General features: G+C 40.1%; 1 long non-coding RNA gene across 1 annotated transcript in view; it reads right to left on the bottom strand.

Annotated features, from left to right (window-relative positions):
* Nucleotides 1-9,603: 9,603 nt before the first annotated feature.
* The window catches only part of LOC103271961, a 2,975-nt gene continuing 514 nt past the window's right edge, over nucleotides 9,604-12,064 (bottom strand). The window contains exon 2 of the long non-coding RNA XR_505090.2: nucleotides 9,604-10,268. This is a non-coding gene — a long non-coding RNA (uncharacterized LOC103271961). The remainder of the gene's footprint in view (nucleotides 10,269-12,064) is intronic.

The following is a 12,064-nucleotide window of genomic DNA, read 5'->3' on the forward strand; positions in this document are numbered from 1 at the left end:
GCTCCGTTCCACACAATTTCATTGGGAGAAATAGCTACAGTGTGGGTGTGTAGGGTCTGTGGTTAGTTAGGTCAACAACTGGTGTTTTAAAAAATGAATTAACTCTGTCCAAACAGAAATGAATTGCGTCGTTCTTCCTTACACTTGTTATTCCATCCCACACTTAACTTCATCTCCAACAACTTTTGTGATCAATTTCATTGTCCTAGTAATATACTTGTGTCAATAACTTCTAAATATCATGTAATTTCCAATGGACTTTATATGCATTCTGAAAAAGTAATTAGAAAAAAGATTTTTTACTAAAAAATTGTAATTGTGAATCATTTGCATTGCTTACTATTTTTGAATGCTGTGTCTATTGTGAATGACAAAGCCTATAAACTAGTGTTCAGAAGACATTTGCATTTATTTTCATTTTATGAATAATTAATTTCCTGATATTTCTCAAGGTAGCTTGTGGGGGGATAGTTTCTTTCACTTGAACCCTTAAGAAAGTAAAACTAGATTTAAAATTGTTTAATAACATTTTCTACTGGCAATTATATATACCTGGAAATTCACATCTCTTATGAATTATGTTGTTTTCTCACATTCCTGCATGTGGAAGATTTCATCCATGGAGAAATGGAGAGAGCTTGAAACATCTGTGTCATGCATCAGGAGATTGGCATTGGGGATAGCATGGCAAGGAAATGGTCTTGTCATTTCAAAGAGAACCACTTTGACCCGAGTGGTTCTCCATGTTTGGGAAGACCCTTGGGCGTTGATGACGACCATTTAAATGCGTTAACTCACGTCATTCAGCAGGAACATTGGCAAATGGGATGAACTATGACCAGTCAGTTATCGTGTGACATTTGCAGACCATGGACAAGTTCAAAACACTATGAACTTATGCATCAACCCACTATATCATAGTAACTTTTTGCAATGGGGTAGGAGGGTGGAGTCCAAGTCTTACTCTGTGGCTCAGGCGGGAGACTTTGTGTCATGTCAGTGGTCATGCATAAAAAATCATTAACATAAATCTTGAATCATGCTAAAACTGCTCATAGGCCTCAATGTAAGGGTGGGTGAAAGGCTATAAATTTGGGGCATAAATACTGGAGTGCCTTTGTATTGCTGGGAGTAGTCTTTTTTTTTTGATTTGGAGTCTCACTCCAGCCCAGGCTGGAGTGCAGTGGCATGCGCAAGGCCACCCCAGAGTCAAACAACCGGGCTCAGGCAATCCTTCCGCCTCAGCCTTCCAAGTAGCCTGAACTATAGCCATGCCCTACTACACCCGACTAATTTCTAAAAAAATGTATTGTAGAGATGAGGTCTCGCCAAATTGCACAGGTTGGTCTTGAACCCATGGGCTCAGGCAATCCTCTCATCTCGGCCTCCCAATGTGCTGGAATTACAGGCTTTAGCCACCATGCCCAGCAGGCAGTGGGCTTTTTGAATGATGCCAACCTGTCCCTATAACCTGGTTACAGACATAAAACACTGCCTTTTCTCCCTGTCTCTGCCTTTCATATTTCAATTAGCTGTGAGGGATGACAGCTGATATATGGTATTGGGCTGTAACACTGGGACTATAGGTGCACACCCCCTTACCAGGCTGATTTTTTAATTCATTGTTAGAGACAAGATTTCACAATGTTGCCCAGGCTAGTACTGAAACTCTGAACTCAGGCAATCCTCTTGCCTTAGCCATCCAAAGTCCTGGTATTACAGACGGGAGCCACCAAGCCCGGCAAAATAGTCTCTAGCGTCAAGAGAAAAGGGGATAGGGGAAAGGGGCTAATGAACTAGTAAAGAGTGATGGGGCCTGAGGTTTTCTTTTCTTTGCTCCCACTCAGACTCAGTTTTCCAGCTTTGATAACACTGGCATGTATGCCATATCTTGAGGGGCAGCTTTAATGCTTCACAGACTTAAGGTAAAAGCACAGATTTATGTGGGCCACTTGCGTTGAAAGTTAAAATGTTGTCTTCTTCCCACATTGAAAGTGGTTTAAGTTAAAACTGTTTTTGCCAGTAGGTTGGTTGGATCCCCCCTTGTTAGTGAGTCTGATGCACCCAATCTGATGTCGAACACTTCCATCATATTCTGGGATCTGGGATTAGGTGGGGGATAGGGTTTGGGGGTGAGAGGGTCAAAGGTTAGTGCGGTGTGTCCAAGGGGTGTGTGAAAGTTGTTCTTGCCATTAACATTCACATGTTATTTAATTTAAAGGCCCTGAAATCCTCTGTGAAGTGGGTGCAAATAGAATGTGAAATGAAAAACTCTGCCCCAAAGGAACTTGAAATTTCATACTGTCTCCAAACTGAACCACGTTTCCATTCCATTTCCCATCTGCTCCGGTGGGTCAGTCAGTCCTGTGCTCAATTCCGAAGACTTTTTTTTTGAGTCCGAGCCTCACTGGAGTGCAATGGCACAGTCAGGGCAACTGCTGCCTCGACTGTCTGGGCTCAGGTGATCCTTCTGACTCAGCCTCCCAAGTAGTTGAAACTACAGGTTTGCACCGCCACAGCTGGTTAATTTATTGATTTATTGTAGAGACAAGGTCTGGGTTGGTCTCAGACCCAGGTTGGTCTCAAACCCTTCAGCGTCCCAAGTAGCTGGAACCACAGGCGTGCAACACCATGCCTGGCTAATTTTTTATTTATTGTAGACACGAGGCCTTGCCAAGTTTCCCAGGCTGATCTTGAACACCTGGGCTCAGGCCCTTTCGCCTCTGCATCCCATAGAGCTGGAATACAAGTATGGGGTGTGGAACTGTGAAAGGCCAAAGCCTGCTATAAATTGCTTTAAAGAAAGCAATAACCTAGCCGGCTCGGTGGCTCAGCCTGTAATCCCGTGCTTTGGGAGGCTGAGGTGAGTGGATTACCTGAGCCCGCGGGTTCGAGACCCGCCTGGGCAACTTGGCGAGACCTCATCTCTACAATAAATAAAAAAATTACCCGGGTGTGGTAGCGTGCACCTGTAGTTCCAGCTACTTGGAAGGCTGAGGCAGGATCGCTGGAGTCCAGCAGGTCGAGGCTGCGGTGGCCGGGAGAGGCCACTGCACTTCAGTATGGGTGACAGAGTAAGACTCCAACTCAAAAAAAAAAAAAAAAAAAAAAAGGAAAGCAATAACTCAAAAAAAAACCAGATGTACGTTGTATCTTTCTTTATACTTGTTATCATATTCTACACTTGAGGCGTCTTAACCTCAAACAACTTTTGAGATACTGTCTTGACATCCTAGCAAGCTTGTCAATAATTTCTAAATATAATATAATTTCAATTCACTAGATGTGCACTGGGAAGGTGGACAAAATCCTTTTAACTTTAAAATTGTATTCTAGATGGCTTTGGGCTGGTTGGGTGTGGCCAGGCGGGGACTTTAATACAAGGTCAAGGAAAATATCTGTGGTTCATTGCCAGGACTGTGATGGTTCAGGAAGGGAATGTGCATGCAGGACCCTAGCCAGAATCCCTACCGTGGATGGGTCATTGAGGATATTAAGTGTTGGTGCTACTATGATAAGCCATGCAGCCAGCAAGTGTAAGAAAACTATGAAAACTGCCTGCTGGTCTCCACCATGTAAACCGCTGGCAAGATCAACTTGTTTTTGGGAAAGAAATCATGTAGGCCCGTGGTGGGGCTGCTGAGACCCGTGGACAGGACGACCATTTTGAAAACCGTCCTCCATGTGTGTTTCTGCCTCTTTTCTTTTTACAACCCTTTCCTGTGACCTTTCACGATAATAAACTCAATCACATATATGCGAGAAGATCCCCAGGTATAAAAGCGATCCCATTAGTCAGCAGTGGACCCTTTCTTTTACGTAAGTATGTTTGTGTATGTATATATGCATTTATTTATTTAGTTTTGAGTTGGGGGTCTCTCTGTTGCCCTGGCTGGAGTGTCATTCTATGATCACCACAGCACTGACCTCCTGTGCTCGGGGCATCCTCCTTTCTCAGCCTCTCAAGTGTCTGGGACTACAGGAGTGTGCCACCACGCCCAGGTAACCTCTTTTATTACATGAAAGAAGGAACTGAGTCTAATAATAGCTTACCAGTAGAATGGAGTTTGCCAGGTGCTGGGGCGGTGGGGAGAGTTATTGTTGAATCGGCACAGAGTTTCCCTTGGGAAGATAAAAGAAAGTTCTGGAGATAGATGGTGGTGACAGTTGCAAAAAAAAAAAGTTGACTATTATACTTAATGCCACTGAACCATATATTTAAATGATTTAGATGGTAAATTTTATGTTATGTGTATTTTATTATAATACAATTTTTTCAGTCTAAAAATTAAATATATATTCTATGTTAGGTCTTTGTTTTCTTATTTCTGAATGTTCTGTCAGGAATGGATAACAAACTTTGTAAAATTCATAGTCTTCAGAACACATAGCATTTATTTTCACAAGAGTAAACATTTTGCAGTATATTGAAAGGTAATTGATACGGATATTATGCCCTTTTATATGAACCCTGAAGAACATAAAATTAGATTATCAAATTTAAATGGCTTCATGTTAACCAGTGATAATTTTATGTCAATATTTATGAGTTAACATCCACTATGAAGTAGGTTTTTCTAAAACCATCATACAGGTGGAAACTTACCATCCACCCAGAAGTGATAACCAATTGAAATAGTTTTGTTTAGATAGGAAAATTAGCATATTCAAAATATTTCCATTCTGAAAGAACAGGATGTCTATGTATTGCACAGTGATGAATGTAAGAAGATACATCACTACATTTTGAAAACACAGCGCATCAGCTGGGTTTAATGACTCATTCCTGTATTCTCAGCACTTGTGAGGCTGAGGCAGGAGAATTGTTTGAGCTCGGGAGTTCAAGACCAGCCTAGGGTTGGGGATGGGGGTTCTTCAATCTTTGCTATTTTCCAGGTTTATAGATTTGTGGTACACTTCAACCTGGTTGCCACATAGTGTAATACCCAAGAGAACTGAAAAATAATAAACATAACTTGTCATAATTGAAAAATAGAACATTAGAAGTTGTAATTATAATTTATTTATAGAGTTCATAGTTGAAATCCTCCTTCCTTTTTTTGATTTGGAGTCTGTCATCCAGGCTGGAGTGTGGTGGCATGTTCACGGCCACTGCAGCCTCGACCTGCTGGGCTCAGGCGATCCTTCCGCTTTAACCTTCCAAGTAGCTGGAACTACCACATCCACCTAATTTTTCTTGATTTATTGTAGAGATGAGGTCTCACCAAGTTGCCCAGACTGGTCTCAAACCCATGGGATCAGGCAATTCTCTCCCGTCGGCTTCCCAAAATGCTGGGATTATAGGTGTGAGCCGCCATGCTCAGCCATGACTTTCTCTTTTCTACATTATGAAGTCATCCTTTACTTCAGCGAATGCAACTGAAAGCACAGACTTAGTTGTCAGGCAGCTGACTTTTGATAATACGTCGGCACACCTTTTTTTCTTTTGAATTTTTATTTATGTAATTTTTTGAGATGAGGTCTCAGTCTGTCACCCAGGTTGGAGTGCAGTGGTACAGTCTGGGTACATCCTCGACCTGCTGGGCTCAGGCGATCCTTCCATTTCAGCCTTCCAAGTAGCTGAAACCACGCGTGCAGACTGTCACTCTTGGATAATTGCTTATTTATTGTAGAGATAAGGTCTTGCCCAAGCTGGTCTTGAACCCCTAGGATCAGGCACCTTCTCACCTTTAATGCTGGGAAACCTCTTGAGGCTCCCTTTGGTCTGCACAACCTTTGATATTATTGTATTCAGACTTTTGTTTTATTCCCACCCATTTCTAGTTTATTCATCTCACTTCTAAATAATCATCTAACAAGTCTAATGATTTCCACATTGCTCAGATGAGTCTTGGGAAACTCTCATTTCTTTTTCCTTTATTTTTTTCCTTTTGATTGGGTGTCTCACTCTGTCACCCAGGCTAAAGCACCGTGGCACAATCACAGCCACTGCAGCCTTGACCTGCTGGGCTCAGGTGATCCTACTACCTCAACCTTCCAAGTAGCTGGAACTGCAGTTGTTCATCACTATACACGAGCCACTTTTGATTGAGTATAGAAACGAGGTCTTGCCATGTTGCTCAGGTTGGTCGTGAACCCCTGAACTCAGGCAATGCTCTCACCTCTGCCTATCAAAATGCTGGTATTATAGACGTGAGCCATTGTGCCAAGATTTCCTTCAATTTTAATGCCTAATGGTGGAGTATCATCTGTTATGAAGTATTCTATGGAGGTAGCATAAGAGTATGTTGATCAAAATAATGTTAATTCATAGTTACACAAATATCATTTTATTAGTAAACATAAGACACTTAAAAAAACAGTAGCAAAATGTGATTCCAATAGTTAAAGTAAAGCCTACTAAAAAAACAACAGCCTGGGATTCTGGTTATTTTGAATAAACTCTCCACCCTCACTGCTCTCTCTACAGTTTCAAGACAAGACCAATTTTTTACAAAATCTTAGCTGTACAACATCTATTGCCATTTAAAGGAGAAGATGACCGCCATTTTTCCTGCACTAATTCTGCCATGCAATCAGTCCCTAATAACTTATTACATACTCTACTCCCGTAAAAATCCCCATGTCCTAAGTTCTTGGCTGTCTCTATTTCATGGTCAGTTGATGTGGAATTTCTTTCCATAACCCAGTGCCCTTCTGTCAATAAGCATGAATATCATAGTCTTCCATTATTCTCTGCTATACCATAAGCTCTCTGATTGAAGCAATAGTTAATTTTAAAAGGCAGAGTCCCCCTTCAGGAACTTGAATGGAAACAATACTCACCTAATGGAGTGAGCCCTTCTACCCTAATGATTATTTCACAGACAACACCATGTAAGGTGTGCAAGAAAGTTTACAATGGACACATTGCAAAGTTCAGCTGAGAAGCTATAAAGAGTTAAGTGCCCTTTTCAAGAAACCTCAATTAATTTGATAAAGCATTTTATAACCTGAAGGTAATGAGCCATTTCCAAACATCCTGCAACTTTTGGTATGTATTATGTCATGCATTTAAACATATATAGACTTGTAATTATTCTGTACTATATAATAAAAGGTGAACTGGGAAGTAGACAGCAAAATATTCTTTATATGAATCCTAACCTACAGTCATAGTCCAGGGTATTAGTCTCACCATGCATGTTATATTTGTGTGCAAAATATACATCAAATATGTATATTTTGATGCCGAGTGAGCTCTGAAGCCTGGATAAAACCTCTGTCATACATAGTACAGTCACATGAATTTGTTAAATATATATACATTCTCTGATGAATATTAATGCTTAATCTAATGACAGGTTAACCATAAACATAGTATTTTTAAGTATACTCTCAAGAATGAATTGTGATGTTGTAAAAGAAGTCATTTGACTGAAGGCCTTGTCACACTTACAAGTGTTCCTCTACTATGAATTAATCAATGTTGTGAAGGATTTGAATTTTGGATAAAGACTTTGCCACACTCATTACATTTGTAAGGTTTTTCTCCATTATGAATTGCCTGATAGGTGGTTAGGCTTGAACGCACACTAAAAGCTGTCCCACATTCATTGCACCTATAAGGTTTTTCTCCAGTATAAATTCTTCAATGATTTTGCCACACTCATGAAATTGGTGCACTTTTGTTGAACTCAGCCCCTATGCCTGTGTGAGCTGACACTATATTCAGGTAGATAGTATCAGAACTGCATTGAATGAGAGGACACTCAGCAGGGTCCACTGCAGAATTGCTTGCTCAGTGCGTTGTAGAAAACCTACACCTAGAAAACTGGAAGTGTTCGGTGCTGTGAGAATATAGCACAAAAAAATGGAGTCTCTTTTTTCCTATATTCTCATATATAAGGTATTTTGGAGCACATTATCTTGCCAAATTGACTTATTACTTTTTCTTGAGTGTGGATTTCCCAGTTTTCTGGACAATACAATAAATGTACAAATAAAAAACCAACACAAGCATATGTCTATAGAAATGTTAGATATTATGTGTAGCACATCAGTGACATTCAGTATCTCAATGAGCTAGAACATGAGTGGTATATCAGAGATGACAATTTCCACTGCTGCTTTAAGCAAAGAATCTTAAAACTGTGATGACAACAACGATAGGAATGACAGTCATTTTAGAACAGTGGCCATGTTTAAGGCATGATTCTAACTCCTTTAGACGTACTAACTTATGTGACATAACAGCCTATGGGAGAAAGCTCTGTTCCCATCTTACTGAGGAGATATGATTCTGTCTCCTCTATTAAGAGTCACACACACTCTAAGAAACTTGCCTCAGATTAAAGAGCTAAAAATGACAGCACAAGCACCTATACTCAGCTGTGTAGGAAATACAATTAGTCCTAAATCATCAAATAGTAAAAGGAACAGGTATGCTTTCTGAGCTAGCAGCTCAGAACTCAATGACCTGAATAATCCTTCTAAGAGGATACACAGGATGTTTAAAATCTTAAAGCATTAAGCAGGCTACATGATCAAGAACCTTCAGATTTTTCATTTTACAATCCTAACTTTAAGAGTACAAGAGACAGCAAGGGGTCAGTATAGCTGTCCGTGGTCCTGAAAGGGTGGTTAGTCTAAAATAATTCATTCATTTACCAATGTCTACTAAGGTCCAATGGATTTCCAATATCCTTTTGGGTAACATGTGTAAGTGGCTGCTCACAGCTCTTTTGTTTACCATTCTACTCTGAGTGACTAACATATACATTGGTCTAAATAGTTTCTTGGTTATTGAGCTGGCTAAAAAAAGAGTCTTGTGCTTAAAAATGTCCCATTCCTTAAGGTGCTACACTATGGCTAAATTCCCTGAACTATCATGAAAATGAGGTGTAAGAAATAAACTGCAAGAGATAATCAGAGTGCTGGCAGTGGTGGCTCACACCTGTAATCCAGCGCTTTGGGAGGTGGAGGTGAGAGGATTGCCTGAGACTAGAAATTTGGACCAGCCTGGCAACGTGGTGAGACTTCATCTCTACAATAAATAAATTAGACAGGTGTGATGGCACGCACCTGTGGTTCCAGCTACCTGGAAGGTTGAGGTGGAAGGATCACTGAGCCCAGAGGTTTGAGACTGCAGTGGTCATGAGCGAGCCACTGAACTCCAGCCTGGGCAACAGAGTGAGACTCCGATTCCAAAAATAAATAAATAAATAAATAAAATAATAATAATCAGAGAAAGTAGAGTACAATTATGTGGGGGCATAACTGGTAACATAATATATTAATCAGGTCTAGTTCAATTAGTGTTTTATGAAAAGACAGACTTTAAAATATTAGAGGTAAGCAAATGTAAACTGGAAGTAGAACCGAAAGTTCAAAGAGGATGAAATACTGATATTGATTTAATGTAAACTGATGTCCTTAAGATATGGTAGAAAGTAAGGTCTGTCTTTGCATAATTTAACCCTTTGCACTCAGAGACATATTGGATTCACCTATCAGCTATTTGACCACACTTTTTTTGGAATTAGCGAAAACTAATATAAAGTATTAAATAGTATAGCATTGGAACCAATCATTTTACTATAATGATATTTGGCTAACAATGGAATTTTGGACACTGAAGAACTTATTAAAGACAAAACATAAAAAGTTTATATCTTATATTTTTCTCAAATATGGTAATGTGTGAAACAGTCCTCAAAGTGCATTGTAGGTTCACTGATACATGTTGTGCAATAGAAATTTGTTGGACATCGACCACCTATTTGAACAGATAGTAAACCCTTGTTCTCTTCCTCCCACATTAACAATATGTAACTCATTGCCAAGTCTGTGCACCATCATGAAAGCACTTCATATATCCTCTTTCTACATAACACCAGCTCATTTTTTTTTACATATATCTCATTATATATTCCATGTGTTTATTTGCATTTTTACACAATTTGAATGGAAAACTTCAAGGAAATATACATTTTTGAAAAACTTGTGCTTGCGTAAGTATGTCCAGTATAATCACCAGCAATCTCTTTATGTCTTCTGAGAGGGGACATCTGACTGGCTTGCTAGATTTTCGATGTTCCCTCACAGGGAACTTCAGAGTGCAAAGGACTCAAGAAGCATAATATGGTTTGCACACTTTTGGAATACATCCAGCTTGCAAGGGACTTATCTCAAAGAACTCTGCTGGAGCCAAATGAGGTTATCAAAGACACCAAGCCACTTCCTTTGTTACAATGCCACACCTATACAAAGAAGTCCATGTAAAAGTCCAATTTAAACACTGAATTAGGGAATTTCTCACTGGAAACCTATGTAAAATCAAGAGAGAACAAAGAAAAAATCAATATGGGTTTGCACAGAAATGCAAATTTCTAGTTGAAGAAAAACCATCCTTGGAAGAAAGTTGATTCAATTCAGCTACAAAAACACTTTTGTATGATTGTATTCCTCAGTGGGGAGTGACTGTTTCCCTTGACAGTGAGACAGTGCCTTTTGTTACAGGTTGCATTGTAAAACAAATCAGTAAATTCCCTAATACACAATAATTCTGCCACTATTCTTGCCACTCCCATGAGCAGGAGTAGGAAAGAATGAAAAGAAATATTCAGAAATCACATTATTAAAATCTTTTTTTTTTAAGTTGGAGTCTCACTTTGTCACCTAGACTGGAGTGCAGTGGCCGCACCCGGCCACCGCAGCATCGACCTCAGCCTTCCAAGTAGCTGGAATTACAGGCATGCGCTACTACGCCTGGCTGATTTTTTTTTTTTTTAATTTATTGTAGAGATGAGGTCTCACTGCCCAGGTGGGTCTTGAACACACGGGCTCAGGCTATCCACTCACCTCAGCCTCTTAAAGGTGCGGGATTACAGGCTGAGCCACCGAGCCCGGCTATTAAAATCTTTAATGTAAAAATTGTAAATGTCCTAAAAACTTAATTTTTGCCTTCATGAAAATGAAGATCACAGTGAGCAGGAGATCTAGTGAAAAACCCTGATAAATATTTGCCAGGTTGGTCCATATCAGGTATTCCTGGCAAATCTAAATACTCTATAGTGTTTAGAATGCAAAACTTAAGAGACTCACCCCATGTAAGAAAGGTCTTGTCCTAGCACACAGCCCTTCAAACTTCCAGGTGGACACAATAAACATGTCAGTACATCACAGGGCACCAATGGACTCTACCCTGTGTCACTATTGGTTGAACATAGGGAAAGAAAATCAACTTGTCAGGACAAGAATCTCCTCTCTTCTTGGAAGTCAGGATGTAAAGGAGATTCTTCATGGCCCATAAGATGCCAAAGGGCCTGGCATGTTTTTAGACTCATCTCATCACTTAAAGATCTGGCATTGTTTGAAACAGAATGATCAGCAGAAAGGATTATTGGGGAAGTGCCCAGAGGTGTAGCCCAAATAAATGATGTATGTGGAACAGACTAGGAGACAGCTATGTTCATCTTGATGTTAGGATTTTTGATGTCTTGATTGTGCTTACCTGTATTATCCTATGAATGTCTTTAATACCAGGTCCTCCAAGATAAGCTGCTCCGAGTCAAGAAGCACTGTCTCTAGAGCAAAGAGCCCTGATTCCCAAACGTGGTCATGGTCACTGATTGACCCATATGGAATTCTTTTAGAGCAAGTACCGTTCCATGCTTTATATCTACAGGATAACATCAAAACAGGTTAAGAGCTCAGTCCCACAAGGCTCCCCACTCACATGCAACCTGTCATTGCCACCTTCTGACACATCTCATAAATATTGTGGTTGTCTTAACCCCCTCCTTGGATTCAACTAACTTGCTAGCACAGTTCTTACAACCAGTTCTTCTGTATCCTTGGTAATATACATTATCAAAAATGGGTACGTTAAGTCAAGTGTTTCCCTGAGTTCTGTGAGCCACTCAGTAAAATAAATTTAACCAGAAGAGGAGGTAAGGAAAGTGTCATTTTTTTTTTTTTGAGTCAGAGTCTTACTCTGTCACCGAGGCTGGAGTGCAGTGGCATGCTCATCACAACATCGACTTGCTGGGCTCATGTGATCTTTCCACTTAAGTGTTTAAAGTAGCTGGAACTACAGTCATGCGCCACCATGCCCGGCTAA

This window comes from Carlito syrichta, unplaced genomic scaffold (genome assembly GCF_000164805.1).
Source record: "Carlito syrichta isolate Samal-C Ts95f unplaced genomic scaffold, Tarsius_syrichta-2.0.1 Scaffold312044, whole genome shotgun sequence".
Taxonomy (NCBI): domain Eukaryota; kingdom Metazoa; phylum Chordata; class Mammalia; order Primates; family Tarsiidae; genus Carlito; species Carlito syrichta.